A 12145-nucleotide genomic window follows, 5' to 3' on the forward strand; every position below is an offset into this window, starting at 1 on the left:
CCTATTCTACTTGATACTTGCTAAGCTCTTTTAATCAGGTGGGCCTATATAAATTTTTTTCAATTTTTGGAAATTATATTTATACATTCATGTGTCTACTCCCTTGCAGACTTCCCTGGTGGCTCAGTGGTAAAGAATCTGCCTGCCAATGAAGGAGATGCGGGGTTTGGTCCATGAGTTAGGAAGATCACCTGAAGAAGGAAACAGCAACATACTCCAGTACTCTTTCCTGGGAAATCTCATGGACAGAGGAGCCTGGCAGGCTACTGTTCATTGAGTTGCAAAGAGTCAGACAAAACTTCAGTTCAGTTCAGTTCAATCGCTCAGTCATGTCTGACTTTTTGTGACCCCATGAATCACAGCATGCCAGGCCTCCTTGTCCATCACCAACTCCTGGAGTCCACCCAAACCCATGTCCATTGAGTTGGTGATGCCATCCAACCATCTCATCCTGTCATCCCCTTCTCCTCCTGCCCTCAATCTTTCCCAGCATCAGGGTCTTTTCAAATGAGTCAGCTCGTCGCATCAGGTGGCCAAAGTGTTGGAGTTTCAGCTTCAACATCAGTCCTTCCAATGAACACCCAGGACTGATCTCCTTTAGGATGGACTGGTCGGATCTCCTTGCAGTCCAAGGGACTCTCAAGAGCCTTCTCCAACACCACAGTTCAGAAGCATCAATTCTTCAGTGCTCAGCTTTCTTTATAGTCCAACTCTCACATCCATACATGACCACTGGAAAAACCATAGCCTTGACTAGACAGACCTTTGTTGGCAAAATAATGTCTCTGCTTTTTAATATGCTGTCTAGGTTGGTCATAACTTTCCTTCCAAGGAGTAAGCGTCTTTTAATTTCATGGCTGCTGTCACCATCTGCAGTGATTTTGGAGCCCAAAAAAATAAAGTCTGTCACTGTTTCCACTGTTTCCCCATCTAATTCCCATGAAGTGATGGGACCAGATGCCATGATCTTAGTTTTCTGAATGTTGAGCTTTAAGCCAACTTTTTCACTCTCCTCTTTCACTTTCATCAAGAGGCTCTTTAGTTCTTCTTCACTTTCTGCCATAAGGGTGGTGTCATCTGCATATCTGAGGTTATTGATATTTCTCCTGGCAATTTTGATTCCAGCTTGTGCTTCCTCCAGCCCAGTGTTTCTCATGGTGTACTCTGCATATAAGTTAAATAAGTAAGGTGACAATATACAGCCTTGACATACTCCTTTTCCTATTTGGAACCAGTCTGTTGCTCTATGTCCAGTTCTAACTGTTGCTTCCTGACCTACATACAGGTTTCTCAAGAGGCAGGTCAGGTGGTCTGGTATTCCCATCTCTTTCAGAATTTTCCACAGTTTATTGTGATCCACACAATCAAAGGCTTTGGCATAGTCAATAAAGCAGAAGTAGATGTTTTTCTGGAACTCTCTTGCTTTTTCGATGATCCAGCGGATATTGGCAATTTGATCTGTGGTTCCTCTGCCTTTTCTAAAACCAGCTTGAACATCTGGAAGTTCACAGTTCATGTACTGCTGGAGCCTGGCTTGGAGAATTTTGAGCATTACTTTACTAGCATGTGAGATGAGTGCAATTGTGCAGTAGTTTGAGCATTCTTTGGCATTGCCTTTCTTTGGGATTGGAATGAAAACTGACAAAACTTAGCAACAACAACAAATCTGCTCCCTTACATTCTCTTTATTTTCTTTTTCAGAGCTCTTTTTAAACAGATGATGAAACTTCTGTATCTTTTGACCCTGTCCCTTCATTTTGCTTTCATACTCATGTCTTTATTCATTTCTGATGCATTCTGGTAAGACTCTTCCACTTGAACTCCCAGCTCATTAATCACTCTTATGCCAAGTATATTTTACTTTGTAAACCGTCTATTGAATTTCTTCAACAATCTAATTTTTAACATCTATTACCTTGAATTGATTCTTCCCCATGCATACATATGTGTGTGTACATATGTACATCTACAGGCATTATATTTTTCAAGCATGTTTTTGAGGAGATTAATTCAAGTGAATTTACTGTCCTGCTCCACTAATTCAATTAATTATTCTTTCTTAGGTAGCATTTCCTGCATTTGTTGAGGTTACTGGCTCTCCTGGTGTTGGGTTTCACCAAATACTTAGCAATTCTTTTACTAGGACACATTTTTTCATAGAGAAATAACCGGCTAGTAGAATATCTTCTAATGGTCATGCTGGAAAAAGTAAGATCCCTTGGTACATTAAAAAATATGAGAGAGTTACTGAAAGATATAGGTAGCCCTAGACCATATTGAAAGTGAACCATGCTCCAAAAATATGCACAGAAGAAACAACCGCAAAGAAGGATCCCAGGGGAAATAGGAAGGTAAATTTCCCAAGGGGTCCTTGTTCTTCCTGGACTCTTAGGAGGACATTTTAATGATGACATCTCTGGTGTCTTGTCCTTGCACTCTGACTTAGTTCTTAATAATGTTTATTGCTTCTTCTCTCCCAAATTTCTCTTTCAAATCTCTCTTGTTCCTCTTGGTACTTGCCTAACACCCCTATGCCCACAACCTCCACAATGTGCATTTCACTAAGGATAGTTTTTAGGGCAGCCACTGTATAACCAGAGTAATGATACACAAGTGTGTGACAGGAAGGAGAGAGAGTTGGGCTGACCGCAAGACCTAGTTCTTAATCTTAGAATTGAATTGAATTTTTGTTAGACTTTGAATTTCTGATATTTTTAAATTGCATGTAATAAATATACTTGGAGGATGAATGTTTACGCAAGTTTTGTGTTCAGAAATTTTGAAAACTGTAATTGTCAAAATTCTCTGCATTATTCTAGCAATATGAGACTTAAATGATACATTTTGCTCAGAGACTATACATTTTGCTCAATTGATATCTTTAATCCAACATATATAATGAGATTAATGTGAGCATAAAATTAGAAAAAAATGAGCTATGCATTAAAATTAATTACAGCTTCTTTAGAAATGTGTCCATTAAAGTGTCAAATTATCATTAAGGATTAATTGCATATGAGCTAAAAAATTGCTAAAGAAAGTTTAGGCATTATAATTAAAGTTACAAAGATAATCAAATCATAGTCTTTAAAGGGAAAAGTCACTTCATCTCTAGATTCTGAATTTACAGATGAACAGATTCAGGTTAAGTCCTCTAAAGGGAAGGATGAAAGGTGTAATGAGCTTGGTGAAGGATCTGGTGGAGGAGAGAACGCAGAGAGCAGAAGCCGTTTACAGAAGACTCTGCCCCTGACTCAGTGGAATTTATTTCTGCTTCACTTTCCAGCTTCATATCCGTAAAAAAAGAAGCTTCCCTAAGGTGTGTGCCAGGAAGCTGGTTGTGTCCTGAAGAACACTGGACACAGATTCAGAAGCTGGGGTTACAGAGCTTAGTCCTCCATGTGGTTGCAGAGGGAGTCTGGATGCATCCTAACACCTTGGGACTCACATTGCCTTAAGCACAGAATGAGAATACAGAACCACGTGACTTTCCTTCTACACTCAAAAAGCCTGGGATAAAAGGGGAAGTATACTTAAACATTTTGGAGAACTTATGAAGAGCTAATCTTTCCTTTTAGTTTAAATGAAGTTACAAATGAAAAAAGTGAGTCAATTTTCAGATTTCCTAAAAACAAAAATCATTTTGACCCTCCTTCCATATCTGTCAATGTACTATGTCTATCTGAGATCCCAGGTCATTTTTGGCAACCCAGAAATGGATTAACCAATTTTTCCTAATCTAACATCGAGGGAGAAGGTGGAATTTAAGCCTTCAGTTATAAGAAAGCCCATCCAAAGTTGATTGGGTGTAGAGTGGTACACTATATAAAGGATGGTGGTGACTGTATTTTGGATGATAATGATGACTGTTCTTTCTTTACAGTGTTTTCAGACCTCACTCATGTCTCCACACCATTCATTCTTCTCTGTCTTCCCCAAGACATATCTTTCCACCTCACCTCACCTGCATTTAAATCTACCTCCCTTTCTGACAGATCCAGAATTTCCAACAAACACATTTTGCCAGGATCAAAGGCAAGCACATTTCCATAGCAGTCAAACCCTGCTCAGTGAACTTCACAGTGCATCCAAGTTGTTTAGTTGGAGTGGAGTTCTATAATGAGTATAGTGCTGGAGATCTCACTCTTGTTGTGCAGACACTAGAGGAGACGGAAGCTGACAGCTGTATAACTCTCATTGAAATGGCAAGTTTTCAAGGCTGCTTTGAAGCTTATAGAAGGAATAAAGAAACAGTACACGCATGCTGCCTATGTACAGTTCACTTCAAAACATTAGATATCATTATTTAGTGGAGTTAGTGAGGAGAGAGAGACACACACACACACACAGATCTAATGAAAGGGATTTAAACATTCTATGTGTTAAGAAATGAGGAGGATTAGAGGGTCCTAAAATTCTGCCATGAAGACTGTAGCTCTAATTTTTTCCCTAATCTCCTTTCCTCCCTCCCATGTGAAATACAATTGGGCTCTCATTTTTTGTTTTTGTTTTTTCTACTGAGTTTGACTGCAAATGGATAATAAACATGTGAAAAGAGGTACAACTTCAATTGACTATTTCACTAAGCAGGTTGGCAGAGCTTTTACAAAGTGTACTTCAGTGTGCATGAGGTATAAGAAAGTCTGCATTTTTCATACAGTGCTAGTGGAATTCCAAATAGTTATAATCTTTCTAAAGGGCAATTTTGCAGTTTATGTCAAAAGCCTTAACGGTACTCATACACTTTGACTCAGCAATTGTACTTAAAGTACAAATGTGCACAAAGATTTAACTTTAAGTATGCTTATCACAGTATTGTTTATAGAATTTGAGCACTTGAAAACAAAGTGAATGTTCAGCGTAAGGGGAATCGAGTAAATATATTTCATACACAAGAGCAAACGCTTAGCTGCTATTAAAACAATGGGATGATGAGGAGTTCTCATTGACACTGATAATATGCATGATACATGTTTAAGTTTTAAACACAGTGTATGATGCCACCTTGTAAAAAATTGAAAAGGAGTGTACTAAAAATATTGGAAGGATAATACTTCAAAATATTAGCAGAGGTCATATCTTATGATGGGCTTATAAGCGGCATTTATTGTTTTCTTTTTTATCTCAATTTCTGAAATGTCTAAAAGAAAATATATTGGTTCAATAATAAAATAAACTGTTTTCTAAAAGAAAGATTGAGCTGGTCAGTAATATAGGATAAATCAGAGACAACAGAGATGAGGGAACATAGTTAAAATGTTAAAAAGCAACATGCTTATGGCTTGGGCTAGTCTGAGAATAGGGAGGAGGGGTGATGTTAGAGACATTTTTAAAGGTAGGATCAACAATATCTGATGACAACAAGAAAGGGTGGTGAGGACTGGTGACCTTATAAGTTGCTTGTGTGTTTATATGTGTGTGTACCATTGTGTGAAACAACAGTTTAGTGTATCGATTTGAGCTGATAGAGAACATCTAAGGAGATGTCCTACAGATAGTGGAAGAAATGAGACTGTATTAGGTCTAATGTTAAGGGAGGAGGATTTATTTTATCAGCACAGCTTGAACAGTAACAGTTAATTAACAAAGGAAAAGACTGTACTGTAGCTATTAAACACCGTGTATAGGGAGATGAATGAGCATGGGAATGAAGAAGAACCAGTAAGAGAAACAGAGGACTACCTAAAGAAATAGAAGGAAAGCAAACTAAATGCAGCATAATGGGAAGGAAGCTATAAGAAAAATGAGGTAGAAAACAGATTATTTAAGAAAGATCAAGGAAAATGATGAGAGAGAAAAAACCATTGAATTTGGAAAAGATGCTTATTAGGATTATTAGAAGACAAATAATCCACCTCTGGAGATTGGTGGGAAGAAGATATCAAATTGGAGAGAATCATTCATTCAAAAAACTGTGCCAGTGAAAAGAGAGGAGAGAGGTCTTTAGAAGGGTGAGCAGAGCCAAATAAAGCAGAATTCTCCAGGATGAAGGAGACCTGTGTGTCTTTGCAAAAAGAGCTGAAAATAATGAGTGAGGATAATTTGAGAAAAAGATTCCTAAAGAGGAGGGAATATTTGGGCTGCAGAGCACAGACTTCATAGTTTACATGATAGTAAAGAGACCATCTCTTCCTCTTAGAAATCAAGGAACAGTAAGAGAATGAATGTGGACAACAACAAATGAGAAATAAAAACAGTGGGTTAGAATTAATGCAACTTGGATAGCCTTAAAGTAGGATTTGAGATCCTTTATTCTCTTGTAGCAGAGAAGGCAATGGCACCCCACTCCAGTACTCTTGCCTGGAAAATCCCATGGACGGAGGAGCCTGGTAGGCTACAGTCCATGGGGTCGTTAAGAGTTGGACACGACTGAGCGACTTCACTTTCACATTTCCCTTTCATGCATTGGAGAAGGAAATGGCAACCCACTCCAGTGTTCTTGCCTGGAGAATCCCAGGGACAGGGGAGCCTGGTGGGCTGCCATCTATGGGGTTGCACAGAGTCGGACACGACTGAAGCGACTTAGCAGCAGCAGCATTCTCTTGTAGAAGAGTCCTAAAATGTGAGCTCAAGAGAGCAAAGAGGGCTTAAAGTTTTAGTTATAAGTAGTTAATGAAGAGATGAATAAACTTTTGTCAAGCATCACACTTGAGGGGACAGTGGCTGTTGCTGTTTGACTTTATTTTTTGCACGACTGAGAGACTAACACTTTCACTTTCTGCAAGTCTTAGTGGACTTAATCTATCTGTATCCAATAGTATTATGTAGAGTAAGAGGAGGAAAGAGAGCTGTGAACCATGGTTTGTGAGGGAAGAAATCTGGGAATCTGGGGTGGCTAAAAGCCAGGTTAAAATAGCTTCACTGAGAATGAAGACTAAGAATTGCCAGAGGCAACTCATGAAGTTGGTGAAATCAGATGGGTTGATGATAAGTCAAATGAGTGAAGATCAGGGAGGGGCATGAGAGGGACATAGAAGGGAAGAGAAGTTAAGAAAGGCTTGGTGGAAATAAGAAAGTAGGAAAGGTGAAACGCTGTGATCAAAGATCGCACTAATTTAATAACTGGAGAATGGAGCAGTAGAAAGAGATTCACTCATATTGATGGAGCACTTAGGAGCACAGAGACGCAGAGGGGCTGATTTGAGCAGAAGTTGGATGTGAAACTGGGAGATAAGTAAATTGAACAATCATGGAGGTGAGTGCTGATATCAAAGGCCTGCCTCATGAGGACAAAACTCATAATATGACTAGGAATAGTGTAGCTTAATGATAATGATCATGAGCTTTCCCACCTCCATAACATCCCAGTTACATGACCTGATGGATGGAACAAAACCCCTCTAAACCTCAGTTCCCTCATCTGAAAAATTAAGCTATGAATCTCATATTGATTTTGTGAGGACTGAAAGAGATAATGTAAGTAAAGTATTTGGTATAAATGTCAAGGATGATGATGATGATAGCGTTGTTGAAAGTCTTTTGAGTCCCAGATATTGACATCATTGAAGATACTTGGTAGAGGGTCCAAGTCATTTAGTAGTTCCTAGGATGTGAGGCTGATTAACTTATCCTCAGACACTTAAGAAAAAGGTGGCCTTAGCACAAGTAGGAGTGGTTATTGCTGTGAATGGTGTGGAGAAGGAGCTGTCCAATTGTCTGAGATAATCTTGGCTTGAGCTCTAACCACTGTCCTCCGTTATTCTCTGTCCAATTTCCCACTACTTTCCTCAGCACATTTAAACTTGATCTGGCTGCAGATTTCTAGTTGCTGCCCCCATGGTGTCTACAAAATGTCATTTGTCTGACTTTCTATATGAAATTAATCTCCAAACTATGATCTTTGTTCTGGTCTTAATCCATGAAAAAATTTTATTGCACCCATCTTTTCCTTTCTTTTTGGTTTTTAAAAATAAATACTGTAGTAATTAACAACAATAGCAATCTTGAGTGTTTTAGAAGTTTTTTTGTCTGCTTTTCTCTAGTTTACAAAAGCAAGTGTGTTATTCACTCAGTTGTGTCCAACTCTTTGTGACTGCATAGACTGTAGCCTGCCAGGCTCCTCTGTCCATGGAATTCTCCAAGCAAGAATACTAGAGTGGGTAGCAATTCCCTTCTCCAGGGGAATCCCCCGACCCAGGCATCAAAACTGGATCTCTTGCATCGCAGGCAGATTCTTTACCATTTGAGCCACCAGGGAAACCCAGAAAAGCAAGGAGGTGTATAAGATATTGGGCTTCTCTGGTGGCTTAGATGGTAAAGGATCTGCCTGCAATGAAGGAGACCTGAGTTTGATCCCTGGGTCAGGAAGATCTCCTGGAGAAGGGAATGGCTATGCACTGGGCCTTTTATTTCATTAGAACAGTTGAAATAAAATAAATTACTTGAGATTGAAATTATTAGGAATAGTAGTTTTGAAAATTGCTTAATAATTGGAAATAGAAAAGTTATACAGTGTAACTCAAAAATTAGGCTCTTATTTTTAGTATTACTTTCAAATTTATTCACTTAAGTAAGATCACCCGTTTTTTGTCAGGTTTTGTGAAAATTACCTGGAGAAGCAACTCAGGTAAAAAATACAAATTCTGTGCCATTCATACATAAACAACTTTAAGCACCTTAATTCTAATAATTATGGCTGCCTGACAGTAATATATGATGTAGACCACACCTCAAAAACATGAGTATTTTCAGGGGTTAAGTATAAGAATTTTAAAGAAAAATGCTTATAGTCATTCTCATTCACAGAATCTTTCTGATTTTGTCTGCTATACACATATAATTTATCATTAGCCGTGGAGTATATATGCATGTGTTGAAGGAGCTTAACCATAGGTTGGGCTTGGCATTAGGTTTGAGGTTATAAGGAGAAAGAAAGAGTACTGGAAGCCACTGAGTGTTGTCATGGCTAGGCAGGAAGTAAAGATCAAAGTTGCTCAGCATTAAGATAAGTTTGATTTATTAGATGGGAAAACAATAAAGGCTGGACTTTCTCTCCCCTCCTCCCTTTTTACTTCCCAGGATATTAAATTATTTGCATAACTAAATAGCTAAGATCAGCTAATATCTACCAAAATGAATAAAAATGTAAACATGAGTGGCTTATGCCTTTATATTCACTTTGATCCACAGATCTCCTTATCAGATTCCTTAATTAATGTCTTCTTTTGATTGGAGACATCCACACAGAAAAGAATCTGAGTCTTGCTTCCTGAAGTGAAATTAGACACTTTAAGAGGTGTGGGAATACAAATAAAATTTGTGAATTTATTACCTCACTCTGATAGAGCTGCTTCCTTACTCTCAAATGAGGACTTTGAGAGGACTTACATGTGTTCATGAGTCTAAAAGTCCATGATTCAAGTACAAGAGAAAGTTAAACAGCCATTACTAAAACAAACATTCATGAAAATGCCAATTAATTTATTCTATGAATTTAAAGTACTTTTGGATTCATAAAGAAAAGAGACAAGTAAAAGAAAAATGAAAGTTTGGAGCCATCACTAAAACAAGAGGATTATTGATAAATGAAAATACAACCACTTAACATTCCTTTGATTCAAAGGCAATGAAACTTTGCTATCTCCCTCTGAATTTGTATTAAATTACTAGAACTGAAAGAAAGTTATTAAAGAAATGAAAACATCCAATTTACTCCTTAATGTTTCTATTTTGTCAGTCCACTTGGGGTGTGTTTTGATTGTTTTGGAACCTATACAAATGGAAATGTATGTGTGCGCCAGTGTGCTTTTGGGTGATTTGTAGTCTTCATTTTTTGAATTCCCGTTACCGCACTACCCAAACATCCATACTTACCTTTATCATGTCTGCTGCCTGTATTTGACTAGCCCCTAACTGCTCACCATTTTCAACTCAAGTGCATCTGCTTGGTACTAAGCAGCTAGCTGAGAAGATTCTTCCTTCCCAATCAACACCACCATAGCATGAAATGAAGACACGGAATGAGGTAGAAAGAGAGGGAAAGACGGGGGGGGGGGGGACTATTTCTATTAAAAAAATCCTCTAACTTCTTATGTGTTCTGGAAGGACTATTAATATTTTCTCCTAACTCCTCCTGCAGTGCTAGGTTTCCCTTCTCCCCCACCCTCACACCTCCCCATGCAGGCAAAGTCTTGAATCAGCAGATTCTGAGCTGGAAGCAGTGAAGAGCTATTGAGGGACAGGCTCTGATAGCATTACGGCCAAACATGGAACCATTTTCTGTGGCGAATCGCTGAGTTCTACCTGGTTATCTCTTGCCTTGCACATCACTTCCAAATGACATGCTCTCAGTCTGGGCAAAAATGAGAGTTTTTTAAAGAACTGGGATTTCAATAATATGTGACGAAAGGATGAGATTACTTTCTGAGGTAGGGAAAAGCAGGGAGGAATGGGGGGGTGGGGCGGAGAGGGAGAGGGAGAGAGGTGGGGGAGCAGAGAGAGAAAGAGGTAGAATTGTGTATCCCTTAGAGCGTGCTCGATATATGCATTTCTCTAGTTCTTACAAACCAGGCTTTCTCTAACTTCAGGAAGTCATTTTAATTTGTCTTCTTTCTTTCTCCCTCTTCTCTCACTGGTGGCAACCAAATATTGTAGATACTTCAAAGACTCTTGAGTTATTTATAGGAATTATTGTAATTTGACTGCTACACAGTTAAATGGGGATGAAACTAGTACTATTATGCGTTCCCTGAAACATACAGAGGGAAACAGGCAATAGAGCCCTTCAGGGAGATATATCCGTGTGTGTTGGCCAATTGGGAAACTTGGAAATCAGCAATTTGGGAAATAAAATTAGTAGCCAGGCCTCCTGTCTGTTCATAAGAAAGGAAAGACAGTCCTACAGTTCCCAACACCCTCCACTTTCCTGATTGCCTGCCACATCATTCCAAGGGTTTCTAGAAGAAGAAATGGAGGCACATTTGGTTGCTTCATATCTGTAATCAATTGACATTGTTATGATATGATTTTTTTTCATTTTAATCAAGGAACATGAAGAGATGAATAAAACACTTTTGCATGCATTCTTGTGAGATTTTTTAATCAAACATGGAAAAGGCAGTCTTTGACCATAAAATGTATGTTATATATTTACTTCCACATATTTCCTGGAAGAGAAGATACATTTTCATTTGAATTTGATAGTGACATTTATTTCTCTTAGGATATAGTCTAATGACCTGAGATGGAGTTTGCTGGGTCTAAACTAAGGCTCTTCCTACTAGGCTTCAGAGGTGCAATAATGAAAATAGGGACAAGTAGTGAAAAGGATTCCTAAGTTTCCTCTTGAGCTTTCAATGGACTCACATCCTGGGAGATGCATACAATAATAATCAAAAGGCCCAATAGAAGGATGAGTTAGAAACAGGAGCAGAACACTGTCAAAAAGCATTGCAGAGAACACAATTCAGAGGGGTCTGTCCCTTTAATCCCTTACAAATTTTGAGAAGTGTGCATCATTTAGGGTTGCTAGTATAATGTACACATATGAGAGAGAGAAGAAAAAATCTATTGTTCCAAGTATATATATGCATACTAATTGAAAAATAACTCAAAGTAAATACAGTAAGGTGTAAAGATTTTATTTCACCAAATCCTTCAACTCCTCCCCTATATAATACCCTTTTCTAAGAAAAAGCTATAATGATGATTTCAAATTAACCCTTGAATAACACTGGTTTGGACTGCACAGGTCTACTTATACATAGATTTTTTGGAACAGCAAATACCACAGTACTGCATGATTTGTGGTTGGTTGAATTCACAGATGCAGAACAGGAAACACGGAGGGCCCACTAAAAGTTTTACATGCTTTTTCTACTACATGGTGGTTGAGCCTCTAACACCTGTGTTGTTCAAGGGTCAACTGTATATCCTTTCAAATGATTTTCTAGAAATTTTTTGTATAGAGTCATATAGACTATTTTTGTTCATTTTTCACATAGGTAGATCATGCTCAACATGTAGTCACATAACTTGCTTTTTCACGTAACAACATATCTTGACTTTTCTCAACAGAAAAGTATGAGATACACCTTATTCTTTCAAAATCTGCTTGATCTATCCTAATATGGGTGTATCTATTTATTTAAGAGTTGTCTTAAAGATGCCCACGTAGGTCACTATGAACCATTGCTCATAAAAACAA

The sequence above is a fragment of the Giraffa tippelskirchi genome, chromosome 2 (genome assembly GCF_054371585.1).
Source record: "Giraffa tippelskirchi isolate mGirTip1 chromosome 2, T2T-mGirTip1v1.2.pri, whole genome shotgun sequence".
In the NCBI taxonomy this organism is placed as follows: Eukaryota; Metazoa; Chordata; class Mammalia; order Artiodactyla; family Giraffidae; genus Giraffa; species Giraffa tippelskirchi.